Source organism: Sarcophilus harrisii, chromosome 1, assembly GCF_902635505.1.
Source record: "Sarcophilus harrisii chromosome 1, mSarHar1.11, whole genome shotgun sequence".
Classification (NCBI taxonomy): Eukaryota; Metazoa; Chordata; class Mammalia; order Dasyuromorphia; family Dasyuridae; genus Sarcophilus; species Sarcophilus harrisii.
The window spans coordinates 599,970,462-599,983,565 of record NC_045426.1 but is presented as its reverse complement, the minus strand read 5'-3'; positions in this window follow the sequence as shown (position 1 = coordinate 599,983,565).

The following is a 13,104-nucleotide window of genomic DNA, read 5'->3' as shown; positions in this document are numbered from 1 at the left end:
TATTTAAAGTATATGTTAAATAAAATATATGTATGCATATTTATGCAGTTTTCTTGCTACACAAGAAAAATTGGATTTAGAAAGAAGGAATCAAAAAATTAATAGTGTAAAGAGCTAAATTTAGAAGTTCTCTAGGGTTACCTGTGGCTCCCCCTTTCTTTTGTTTTTGGAAGAGCATCTTGTTGTCTCTGTTTCTCCTTTCTACTACTTCCCTTACCTGGGAAGAAAAGCAAAAATGCAAACAAACAATAACAGAAAGCATGTAAATGCTATAATGTGATCTACACTCATTTTCCAGTGTTCTTTTGCTGGGTATAGCTGGTTTTGTTCATTACTGATCAATTGGAACTGATTTGGATCCTCTCATTATTGAAAATAGCCAATTCCATCAGAATTGATGCTCATACACTATAGATGTTGATCTCCTGGTTCTGCTCATTTCACTTCATCAGTTCATGTAAGCTTCTCCAAACCTCTCTGTATTCATCCTGCTGGTCCTTTCTTACAGAATAATAGTATTCCATAACATTCATATACCACAATTTACTCAGCCATTCTACAATTAGTGGGCATCAATTCAATTTTCAGTTTCTAGAAACTACAAAAAGTTGGTCACAAACATGTTTGCTAATACAGTTCCCTTTCCCTGCTTTAATATCTCTTTGGGATATAAGCTCAGTAATAACACTGCTGGATCAAAGGGTATGCACAGTTTGACAACTTGCTGAGTATATTTCCAAATTGCTCCTTAGAATGGTTGGATCTGTTCACAAATCCACCAACAATGCATCAATGTCCCAATTTCCCCACATGCCCTCCAACATTCATCATTATCTTTTCCTGTCATCTTAGCCAAACTGAGAGGTGTGTAGTGGTATCTCAGATTTGCATTTCTAATCTATAATAATTTGGAACACCTTTTCATATGGATAGAAATAGTGTCAATTTCATCATCTCAAAATTTTCTGTTCATATCATTTGACCATTTATCAATTGGAGAATGGCTTGATTTCTTACAATTTTGAGTCACGTCTGTATATATTTTGGAAATGAGGCCTTTATCAGAACCTTTAACTGTAAAGATATTTATCTAGTTTATTGTTTCACTTCTAATCTTGTCTGCATTAGTTTTGTTTGCACAAAGGCTTTTTAATTTGATATAATCAAATTTATCTATTTTGTGATCAATAATGATCTCTAGTTCTTTTTTGGTCACAAATTCCTTCCTCTTCCACAGGTCTGAGAGGTAAACTATCCTATGTTCTTCTAATTTGTTTATAATCTCATTCTTTATGCCTAGATCATGAACCCATTCTGATCTTATCGTGGTGTATGGTGTTAAGTGTGGGTCAATGCCTAGTTTCTGCCATACTACTTTCCAATTTTCCCAGCAATTTTTGTCAAATAGAGCATTCTTATGCCAAAAGTTGGGGTCTTTAGTTTTGTCAAACACTATATTGCCATTGTTAGTGACTATTTTGACCTGTGAACCTAACCTATTCCACTGATCAACTAATCTATTTCTTAGCCAATACTGAATGGTTTTGGTGACCACTGTGTTATAATGTAATTTTGGATCAGTTACAGCTAAGCCAACTTCATTTGATTTTTTTTTTTCATTAATTTCCTTGAAACTCTTGACCTTATGTTCTTCCAGATGAAGTTTGTTTTTATTTTTTCTAGGTCATTAAAATAGTTTCTAGGGAGTCTGACTGGTATAGCACTAAATATTTAGATTAATTTAGGTATTATTGTCATATTTATTATGTTCACTGGACCTATCAAAGAGCACTTAATATTTTCCAAATGTTTAGATCTGACTTTATTTTTGTGAAAAGTGTTTTGTAGTTTTGCTCATATAGTTCCTGATTTTCCCTTGGTAGATATATTCCCAAATATTTATATTATCAGCAGTTATTTTAAATGGAATTTCTGTATCTCTTGCTGTTGGATTTTGTTAGTGATGTATAAAAATGCTGATGATTTATATGCATTTATTTTGCATCCTACAACTATACTAAAGTTGTGGATTATTTCTAATAACTTTTTAGTAGAATCTCTGGGGTTCTCTAAGTATACTATCATATCATCTGCAAAGAGTAATAATTTGGTTTCCTGATTACCTACTCTAATTCCTTTAATGTTTTTCATCTCTTGTTGCTGATGCTAGCATTTCTAACACAATATTGAATAGTAATGGTGATAGTGAGCAGCCTTGTTTCACTCCTGATTTTATTGGGAATGGTTCCAGTTTATTACATATGATGATTACTGATCGTTTTAAATAGATGCTACTGATTATTTTATGGAAAAGTCCATTTATTCCTATACTCTCTAGTGTTTTTAATAGGAATGGGTGTTGGATTTTGTCAAATGCTTTTTCTGCATCTATTTTTATGATCATAGGGTTTTTGTTAATTTGGTTATTGATATATTCAATTGTGCTAAAAGTTTTCCTACTATTGAACCAGCCCTGTATTCCTGCTATAAATCCTACTTGGTCATGGTGAATAATCCTGTGGATGATTTTCTGCAATGTTTTTGCTAATATTTTATTTAAGATTTTAGCATCAATATTCATTAGGGAGATTGGTCTATTATTTTCTTTCTCTATTTTCAACTTTCTTGGTTTAGGTTCAGTACTATATCTGTGTCATAAAAGAAATTTGGTTGGACTACTTCATTCCCTATTTTTTCAAATAGTTTATTTAGCATTGAAGTTAATTATTTTTTAAATATTTGATAAATTTCACATGTAAATCCATCTGGTCTGGGGGATTTTTTCTTAAGGAGTTGATTAATAGCTTGTTCTATTTCTTTTTCTAAAATGGGACTATTTAACCAATTTATTTCTTCCTCTATTAATTGGGGCAACCTATATTTTTGAAGGTATTCATCCATTTCATTTAAGTTATCAAATTTATTGGCATAAAGTTGACTAAGTAACTTCTAATTATTGCTCTAATTTTCTCTTTATTAGTGGAAGGTTCTCCCTTTTCAATTTTAAAATTAATAATTAGATTTTCCTCTTTCCTTTTTCTAATCAAATTTACAAGGGGTTTATCTATTTTGTTGGTTTTTTCTTAGACCCAACTCTAATTTTTATTTATTAATTCAATAGTTTTTTTTTTACTTTCAATTTTATTCATCTCTCCTTTTATTGTTAGAATTTCAAGTTTAGTGTTTGATGGGGGGGGGGGTTAATTTACTCTTTTTCTAGCTTTTTTAGTTGCAATCCTAACTCATTGATTTTCTTTCTCTTTTATGCAAGTAGCCCTCAAGAGATATAAAATTTCCCCTTATTACCACTTTGGCTGCATCCCACACATTTTGGTATGTTGTCTCATTATTGTCATTCTCTTGGGTGAAATTATTAATTGTATCTATGATTTTCTGTTTCACCCATTCATTCTTTAGGATGAGATTATTTAGTTTCCAATTACTTTTTAGTCTATTTTCCCCTGGCTTTTTATTGAATGTAATTTTATTGCATTGTAATCTAAAAAGGATGCATTTAGAAGTTCTGCCTTTCTACATTTGAATTTGAGGTCTTCATGTTCTAATATATGGTCAATTTTTGTATAGGTTCCACGAACTGCTGAGAAGAAAGTATACTCCTTTCTGTCTCCATTTAGTTTTCTAGTGTTCTATTTACCTATTTAACTTCTTTCTTATTTATTTTGTGGCTTGATATATCTAATTCTGAGAGTGTATGGTTGAGATTTCACACTATTATAGTTTTGTTGTCTATTCTCGCAGCTCTCTTAACTTCTCCTTTAGGAATTTACATGCTATACTATTAGGTGCATATATGTTTAGTATTGATATTGCTTCATTATCAATGCTCCCCTTTAGCAAGATATAGTGCCTTTCCTTATCTGTTTTAATTAGATCAATTTTTGCTTTTGCTTGGTCTGCGATCAGGATGGCTACCCCTGAAATTTTTTTTTTTTTTTTTTTTACTTTTTTGACTTCACCTGATGCATAGCAGGTTCTGCTCCAGCCTTTTACCTTTACTCTGTATGTATTGCACTGCTTAAAGTGTGTTTCCTGTAAACAACATATTGTAGGACTCTGGCTTTTAATCCAGTCTGCTACCTGCTTCTGTTTTATGGGGAAGTTTGATTTTCATAGTAAAAAAAAAATTACAAGAAATAATTTCTCTGATAGATTACTAAATGTCATAATCAATTCATTATTAGAAATGCAATCAGGAAAATCTGAGTACAAATCCAACCTTATCAGGTTTGTGACTATGAGAAAAGTCATTTAATATATGTCTGCCTCAGTTTTGTCATCTGTAAAAAAATGGAAATAATAATGAAACCTGCCTACTAGAGTTCTTGAAAGTATAAAAGAGATATTTGGGAAGTTATTCATAAGCAAAAAGTGATATATAAGGCTTTTTGTACTTTTACTCATGATATTATCATTATTAACACTATTATTATTTTTAATGGATAGGGTAAACACCCAGACCTTCCTTGTAGAAAACACTAATTTCTGAGATAAAACATACCATTTTTTATCAATAGTGTTTTTGTTTTTTATTTACATATTTCTATTCAATAGTGAATCAGTGTATTTTTCATATGACTATAGATGGTTTTAATTTCTTCATCTGAAAATTGCCTGTTGATATTCTTTGATCATTTATCAGTAGCGGAAGGATTTATCTTCTTATACATTTGACTCAGTTCTCTATGTATCCTAAAAATGAGGCCTTCATCAGAAACACTGGCTGTAAAAATTGTTCCTCAGCTTTCTACATGTCTTCCAATTTTGCTGCATTGGTTTTGCTTGTGCAAAAACTTTTTAATTTAATATGATCAAAATTATCCATTTTGCATTTCACAATGTTTTCTATTTCTTATGTGGTCATAAATTTCTTCCTTCTCCAAAGATGTGGCAAATAAACTATCCCTTTTCTCCTAACTTACATATGCTGTCACCCTTTATGCTTAAATCATAAGCCCATTTCTATATCCTTATCTGTGAGATATTGGTCCATGCCTAGTTTCATCACTGATCATTGTGACTTGTATATCTAACATATTCCACTGATCCACCACTTTATTTCTTTAGCCAGTATCATGTAGTTTTGAGGACTAATGCTTTATGATAGAGTTTTAGATCTAATACTGCTAGGCCACCTTCCTTTGTAATTTTTTCCCCCATTCCTTTGACATTCTTGACCTTTTATTGCCCTAGATAAATTTTGTTATTTTTTTCTAGCTCTATAAAATATTTTTTTGGCAGTTTGATTGCTATGGCACTGTATAAATATACTAATTTAGGTATAATTTTCATTTTTGTTATAATAGCTCATCCTATTCATAAGCAACTGAAATTTTTTCAGTTGTTTAAATCTGACTTTATTTGTGTGAAAAGTGCTTTGTAATTGTGTTCATATATACTACCAGGCTTGTATATTAGTTGGACTTTTATATTGTCTACGGTCATTTTAAATGGAATTTCTCTATCTCTTAATGCTGGGCTTTATTGGAAACATATAGAAAATTAATGATTTATGCAAGTTTATTTTATATACTGTAACTTTGTTAAAGTTATTAATTTTTTCAAGTAGTTTTAGCTAATTCTCTGGGATTTTCTAAGTATAGTATCATATCATCTGCAAAGAGTAATATTTTATTTTTCATTGTCTAATATAATTCCTTCAACTTCTTTTTTCTTCTCTTACTGATGAAGCTAACATTTCTAGTAAATAATGAATAATTATGGTGATAATAGGCATCCTTATTTCACCCCTGATCTAATTGGGAATTATTCTAGCTTATCCCCATTACAAATATTGCTTGCCAATGGTTTTAGATAGATACTGCTTACCATCTTTAAGGGAAGTTCCATTTATTCCTATGCTTTTTAGGAATGGGTATTGTATTTCATCAATAGCTTTTTCTGCCTAAGAAGATCTATTTTTGCCTTTGCTTTGTCTGAGATCAGAATTTTTATGTCTTTGTTTCCTTTAGCTGAAGCATAATGTCTTTTGTTTTAGCCTTTTACCTTTATTCTATGTATATCTCTCTGGTTCAAATAGGTTTCTTGTAATGGGAGTCTGGCTTTTAATCCACTTTGCTATTTGCTTCCTTTTATAGGAAAGTTCATTCATTTACATTCACAGTTATCATTACTTACTTTGTATTTTCTTCCATTCTATTTTCCCCTGTTTATATTTTTCTCTATAATTTCACCCTTTCCTTCCAATTCACACCTCTCTTAATCTTCCCTTCCTTCTATCAACCTTTCCTCTTCCCTTTTCTTTCCCCTCTTACTTCTCTATATGGCAGGATAATTTTCTTTATCCAACAAAACATGTCAAACATTCCAATTTTTGATCACTCTAATAATTAGTAAATTTTCCTTCACCTGTCTCTATGAAAAATCCATTCAATGTTTCTTGTTTTACCTTTAGGAGAAAAACCAAATTATTCTTTATTCTTCTATAAAGCCCATCAAGTACAAGAAGGCTACTATCATATCCTTTATATCTTCTCATCTTTTAAAATATTTATAATTTGCTTAATTAATTGTAACATGGCTTGATCTCAGGCCCATTCACCATCTTGGTTTTCTTTCTCTGGTTAATGCCTAGCTTCTTAGATCTGTTCCATGTGAAGAGATCTTCTCTGATTGCTAGAACTAATCACAAAGTTTCAAATGTAATCTGTGGTTAAGTACAAATGTAATCTATGTTAAGTACAGAATCAAATTAAATGAAAGTTATTAGATGATCTAAAAATTGATATTTTTAACATGAACACTAGTTTTCCCATTAATCTGCCTCTTATCTTACAGAAGCCAAATGAGACTATAAAGATCTAAGGTTTATTTTGTTTGTTTTGGGGTGTGTGTGTGTGTGTGTGTGTGTGTGTGTTATTGTTGTTTTGTTTTATTTTTCAAATAATTTTCCATGACCAAAGTATCACTGGAATAAGGGTTCAAGTCAGGAAGACCTGACTTCAAATCCTGTCACAGACATTAGGTGTGTGACTTTGGAAAACTCACTGTTTTCTTCTTTGTGAAATTAGGGGTTGTACTTCTTGTTTTCTAAAATCCATTGCAATTTCAAATTTATGATATTATGCAGTAAGTTTCCTAATTATCAGTCTGCACATACATTACTAATTTAGTCCTTTGACACTAGACACATTCTGTCACAAATACTGGAGTAAAAGCCTCTCCTTTTTAATAGGTGTTATCAGAGCTGGTTCTTTGTTGCTCCTTCCTGAATGTAGCATCTAAAGGAAGGTCGACAATTTAGGCCAAGAATTTATACCAGTTCCCTAGCCTTCCCAGAAGTTCATGAAACAGTTATTTAATATCAGATATATACTGGTAATGATATTCAGAAAACATAGTTACCTTAAGAAATGCAACATAAATAGTTTTGCAGTCAGTTATGTTACAAGTTGGCTAACTTGAAGAGTAATTAAGTAATTTAAATTATGTAGTAGAAATTCTTGGATAGAACCTGCTATCTGCATGATTGGGATAGTATTGAAAGAGTTACTGAATTTTATCACATTGACAAGAGTCTCAGGCCTGCATGGGATCAAAAGGAAGCCAGAAAGAACAAAGAATTAAATTGTATGATACTACATAACTCAGTAAATGTCTTTGTACCTCCATTTCCTCATCTATAAAAATGAGAATGTTGGATTTAATAGCCTCAAAATCTCTTAATTCTCTAAATTTATCATTCTATGATTTTCAAGAGGAAGAGACTCCTAATAATTAAGGACATCAATCAAGGCCTGATATAGGGTATGTCCCCTGAATTTTCCTTTGGAAATACTGAGGGATTATATGAGATGTAGAGAGAACAGGAATGTATTTAAAACACAGAAAATGAGAAGTATCTAAAAACAAATGTAGACCAGGTTACATGGCAATTCTATGAATCCTCCATTGGTGCCCAATACCTTTGAGTGTTTCCTAAGTTCTAAATAAAATCTCTTTCATTTAAAGTCACATTTGTGATGATATGAATCTTATAGTACATTGTTTATATATAAAAGTCTTATCTCTTGTTCACAAATGTAAGATTTTTGAAGATAGGGGATCCATCTTCATTCTTGTTACTTTTCCTATTGTATCTAACAGCATACTTAATAGCTTAAAGCAGATATTCAATAACCATCTGTTAAATGAAATTCTAATGTCTTACCTATGTCAGAATTGTTCATTTTTAATCATACATTTACATATTATTTTAGAGTTTAATTAGGGCATAAGATTTGTTGTCTTTAAGACAGTATTCCAAAGGGACTTTAAAGAAGACATTTTGTACCATTAGCGCCTAATAAATGTGGCATCACATGACCAGGAGAAAAGTTGAAAAAGCTGGTTTTGCAAGGGTCAATGCTGAAAAATTACCCACGCATATAGCTTGTAAATAAAAAGATATAATAAAAAAATAAATGAGATCTTTATCAAAAACACTGGCTGTAAAGATTTTTCCCAGCTTTGTACTTTCCTTTTAATCTTATTTCTGTTGGTTTTGTTTGTGCAAAATCTTCTAAATTTGATGCCATTAAAGTTGTCAATTTTGCCTTTCAGAATGTTCTGTATTTCTTCCATGGTCATTAAATTCCTCCCTTCTCCAAAGATAGGTAATATTTCCTTGAAATATTAGGTAAATTATTCCTTGTTCTCCTAATTTGTTTATGCTATTATCCTTTATACTCAAATCATATATCCATTTTGACTTTATTTTGGTATGGGATGTGAGATGTCGGTGGAAATTCATAATTGTTCATGGTATTTCACCATCTTCACTACTTTAAATAATTATGCTTCCAGACAGCTTCATCGTAAATATCATCCTTTGATTCTTTGAGATTGTATCAGCTTAGATACTATGAAATACACTCAATACCCTTTGCCTCTCTGGAGGATAGAAGAAAGAACTCCTAAAACTTTCATTTAAACAGGAATCATAGACTAGCCAAACCTTCATTTTCCAACAATTGCTTTAGTTGGACAGGACACACTATTCAATCCAGAGGGGTAACTTTCTTCTTCTCTGATTTTTCACCTTTTGTGTATTCCATTCTGTATTAGATTATTAGCTCCTAGTAGGCAAAGGAAGTCTTTCTTTTAGTCATCTTTTTAGCACTTAGTGCTTTTGTTTGTTGATTGACTCCATAGAATAAAATAATAATAATTTGCATTTATATAGTATTTTCGCCTTTACAAAGCATATTTTACTAATTCTTCTATATGAGGAGGGATCAAAGAAATATGCAGAAACTAATTAATGTTAAATTATGTATTCATATATATGCATATATATATTACTTTAGGCTAACATAAATGAATAAGCAGTTTTTTTCCATCTCCCCTCAAAGTTATCCCCCCCTCATTCTTTTTGCCTTACCTCATAAGTACTCCATTATGTGTCATTGAGATGTTTCATTATTCATTTTGAAGAAGTTACAATCCCACCATTAAATTATCTTCATCTTCTTCCTGGAAATCAGACATAAATTTGCTTTCATTTTGACAATAAATAAATAAATCAACTAAACAATCATCTTGACTTATTTCAGAACACATTTTTTTTTCAGAAAATAACAGTTATGATTTTATACATACTCCCCCCACAACATACATACACACACACATACTCTCTCACACACAGATTTAAATGTTAGATAGATAGATAGAAAATAGGAAAAATAATATTAAACCTTTATTATATGTCTGACAGTGTGCTAAGCACTAAGTGTTCAAAAAGAAGTCCTTACCCTTTCAATAATTTTATATTCTAGTGAAAATGAAATTATATTAAGGATGATTAGACAGTCAAGGAATAGTTGGTTAGGAGGAAAAAGAAGAAGGAAAAGAAAGAGGTAGAAGGGAAAGAGGGAGGATGGTGTGGTGGCTATAATTAAAGCAGACTGGGACCCCTATTCTGAAAATGAGCCTGGCTACTGACTACCTTTATGATCTTAATCACTTGGGTGTTCAGCTTTTTATCTGTAAAATGAGATGGCATCTCTAGTCATTTCCAGTTCTAAATCTATGAACCTCAGAATGTAATGATCTAGCACTAAGATTTTTCCAAGTCTAATTCTGTTTATGTCATTCTTCTAATATCTCTCTTGTAGCATGGTTGAATATTATGAAAAGGACATTTTCATATCATTCTAAGTTAACACAAATGATCTTTTAAAAATTCTTCATTAAAAGAAAGTGAAATTCCTTATTCTCATCAAATTTTGTAAAGAATGAAAAAAATAAGTGGTCTCTGAAATATGAATGAAAGAGATTGATAAGTTTATCATAAAGTAATCATGAAATGCAGTTCATCGCCTCAAAATAGTACTTTTAGTCTGCAATGTCATCAGTCTACAAAAATAATATAATATGCAATTAAAATGAATTTCATCATTTCCCACACACAATATTCCCTCACAACTGCTCACAACAAGCAAATTAGAAATATTTTGTTAATACAAAAAAAGGAAATCATTGAACTTTCCTTTTTTGTATTTAAAATTTTACAATTTGAGATGATAAATATTTGATTTGTTTAAAAAATTATACTTTTTTAGTCAAAACTGTGTTATGTGAGTATGCAAGTACTAAGCTTCCCTATGGGTATGGGAGCAGGACTTAAGAAATTAGTTTTAAATCAAGCTTTTCCATTATATTGTGTGTGTATATATGTATATATATAATTCCATCATATTAGAATATCCATATATTCATATATTATATATCCATTATATATGTGTATATATAAAACATTATATTATTCATAATATGTCATTGAATTGGTGACAGAATATGTTCAAGACATTTAACCTGTAATTAACCAGGTTATCATGTATTTTTGCAAAAAAAAATTCATATTATGAATTTTTATAAAACTATTTTTAGTAAAGTTATATTCTACTATAACCAAGACCTTGACATATAAACAATTTTCATGATAAATTCAATAACCCAAAACATGCTAATTATTAGATTGTCACTACGGGGACATTTATAGATCTAGGCATGTTAATTTAAAGCAATTCAAATCCTGAGTGATTTGTAACTGATCATATATACATAATAAAATTAGGAACTTGGGTGGGGAATATTTAACTTGAAGCTGAGTGAATGTTCTACTGGTGTTTCACAAAAGTGATCCAGAGATTTCAGAATGACTGAAAAAATGTTATATAATTATTAATTTATATAATTATTGCAGAGTTTCTGTCATAGAAACTTCTCCCTTGAAATTGTTTTAAAAGAAAAAGATAATGGTAAATAATTTGTTTCGGTATTATAAATATTTTTTAAATCTAAAGCATATAGAGACTTAGGAAAAAAGTAACTACTCTGCATCCTTAAAGATGGTTCTCCTCTTCCTTTTTATTACTGTGGAAGACAATACCATTTTCCCTGTAATCATGAGAACAACTCAAGTGTCATCCTTGACTCCTCAATCTCAATCTTCAAATTCAATCTGCTCCCTTGCCCTGTTAATATGTTAATGCCCCTCTTTTCTCCTTTGACACTATCTTCTGGTATCAGTCCTCATTACCTCACGTCTGGACTTGATAATAAAAATCTGATTGTCTACCTGTCTCAAGTTTTTTTTTTCCCCCATTCTATTCTATTCTAAGGTCTCAAATTCATTTTCCTAAAGTGCAGGTCTGACTACTTCATCATCACTATCACCTACCACCCATTACAATAAACTCCAATAAGTTTCTATTCTCTCCATGATCAAATGTAAAATGTTATGGTTTGTCTTCAAAATGTTTCATATTAGGACTCTTCCCATCTCTCCACTTTCCTTATATTTTGCTTCCCTTTCCTCTGCACTTTGTCTTCCTGTCACATTAATCTCCTTGATATTGCTTGAACTGGATACTCTATCTTCTGACCGTAGGGATGTTAGCTGATGTTCCCTATACCTGGAATTCCTTCTCTCCCTAATTCTGCCTCTAAACTTGCTTCAAGTTGCATGTAAAATTCATTTTTTAAAATTTATAAGCAATTGTAAATTCCCAATTCCCCAAATGTGAATGCCTTCCTTCATTGCTTATTTCTAATTCTCTTTGGGTTTTTCTCTCTGTCTATGTCTCTGCGTCAATTTGATGTAGAAATAAATATAAATCTACAAATATGTCTATTTGTTTCTTTTTAGTAGAAGGAAGTAGGTTCAAAATGCACATTAGATACATGCAATCTAATTAACTGATATTATATTCTGTGTTTAAAAAAAACATTGGCCTCTGTACATGAAGACTGCTGAAAAAAGATATTAATAACCAAATCTGGGATATTAATATTTCTCTCCTTATAAAAAATAAATTCAGTTGCATTATGTATTTTCTTTGTTCCTTTCAACACACACATACACACACACACCACACTCACATGCACTCATGTATACATACATACACAATCCAAAGTCTGATATAAGGTATAAAAAAGTCTGCCTTCATCACTAAAAAGACTTTTGACAACAAGTCAGAAGAAAAAAAAAATAGAATTCAATTTAATTCTTGATAAGAAAGGGATAATCCTTCAGCTGAAGATTCTAGTTAAAATTAGAAGTTGGATGTTGCAGAAAGAACTAAAACAACCACACTTTGAGCCAAGCAATATTTAGAAATGATCCTGAAACCAAGCAGGTTGACATTTAGTGAAGACTATTTGAGAGGTAAAGGGGCAGTTCTCTCTTCCTGAGTGTCAGGATAAGGACCAATGAATAGCTCAAGGTCACCCTCTCTTTTCCCTCTTTGATTCATCTAACCCTCTTCCCTAATCTCACCTCAAGTTTCCTGCATGTATATGCATTGGAGTGTATGAGGGAAGAGAAAAACTTCAACTCGACTGCTTGATTCATTTGGAAAATATCAGTAATGTATAAGCTATATGTACATTTCACTGCCAAGAAGGAGGAGGGGAAAATTTCAGCATGACTATATAACATTCAGGGGACAAGGTATTTTAGTTGGAGTTACATAGAACATTCTGGTTCTTACAGACTTGCTCTCTATGGATACACATCTAGTCTGAGAACACTCAGAGAAGATACTTGTGGCAGGAGACTGGGAATATTCCTGTTACTACAGC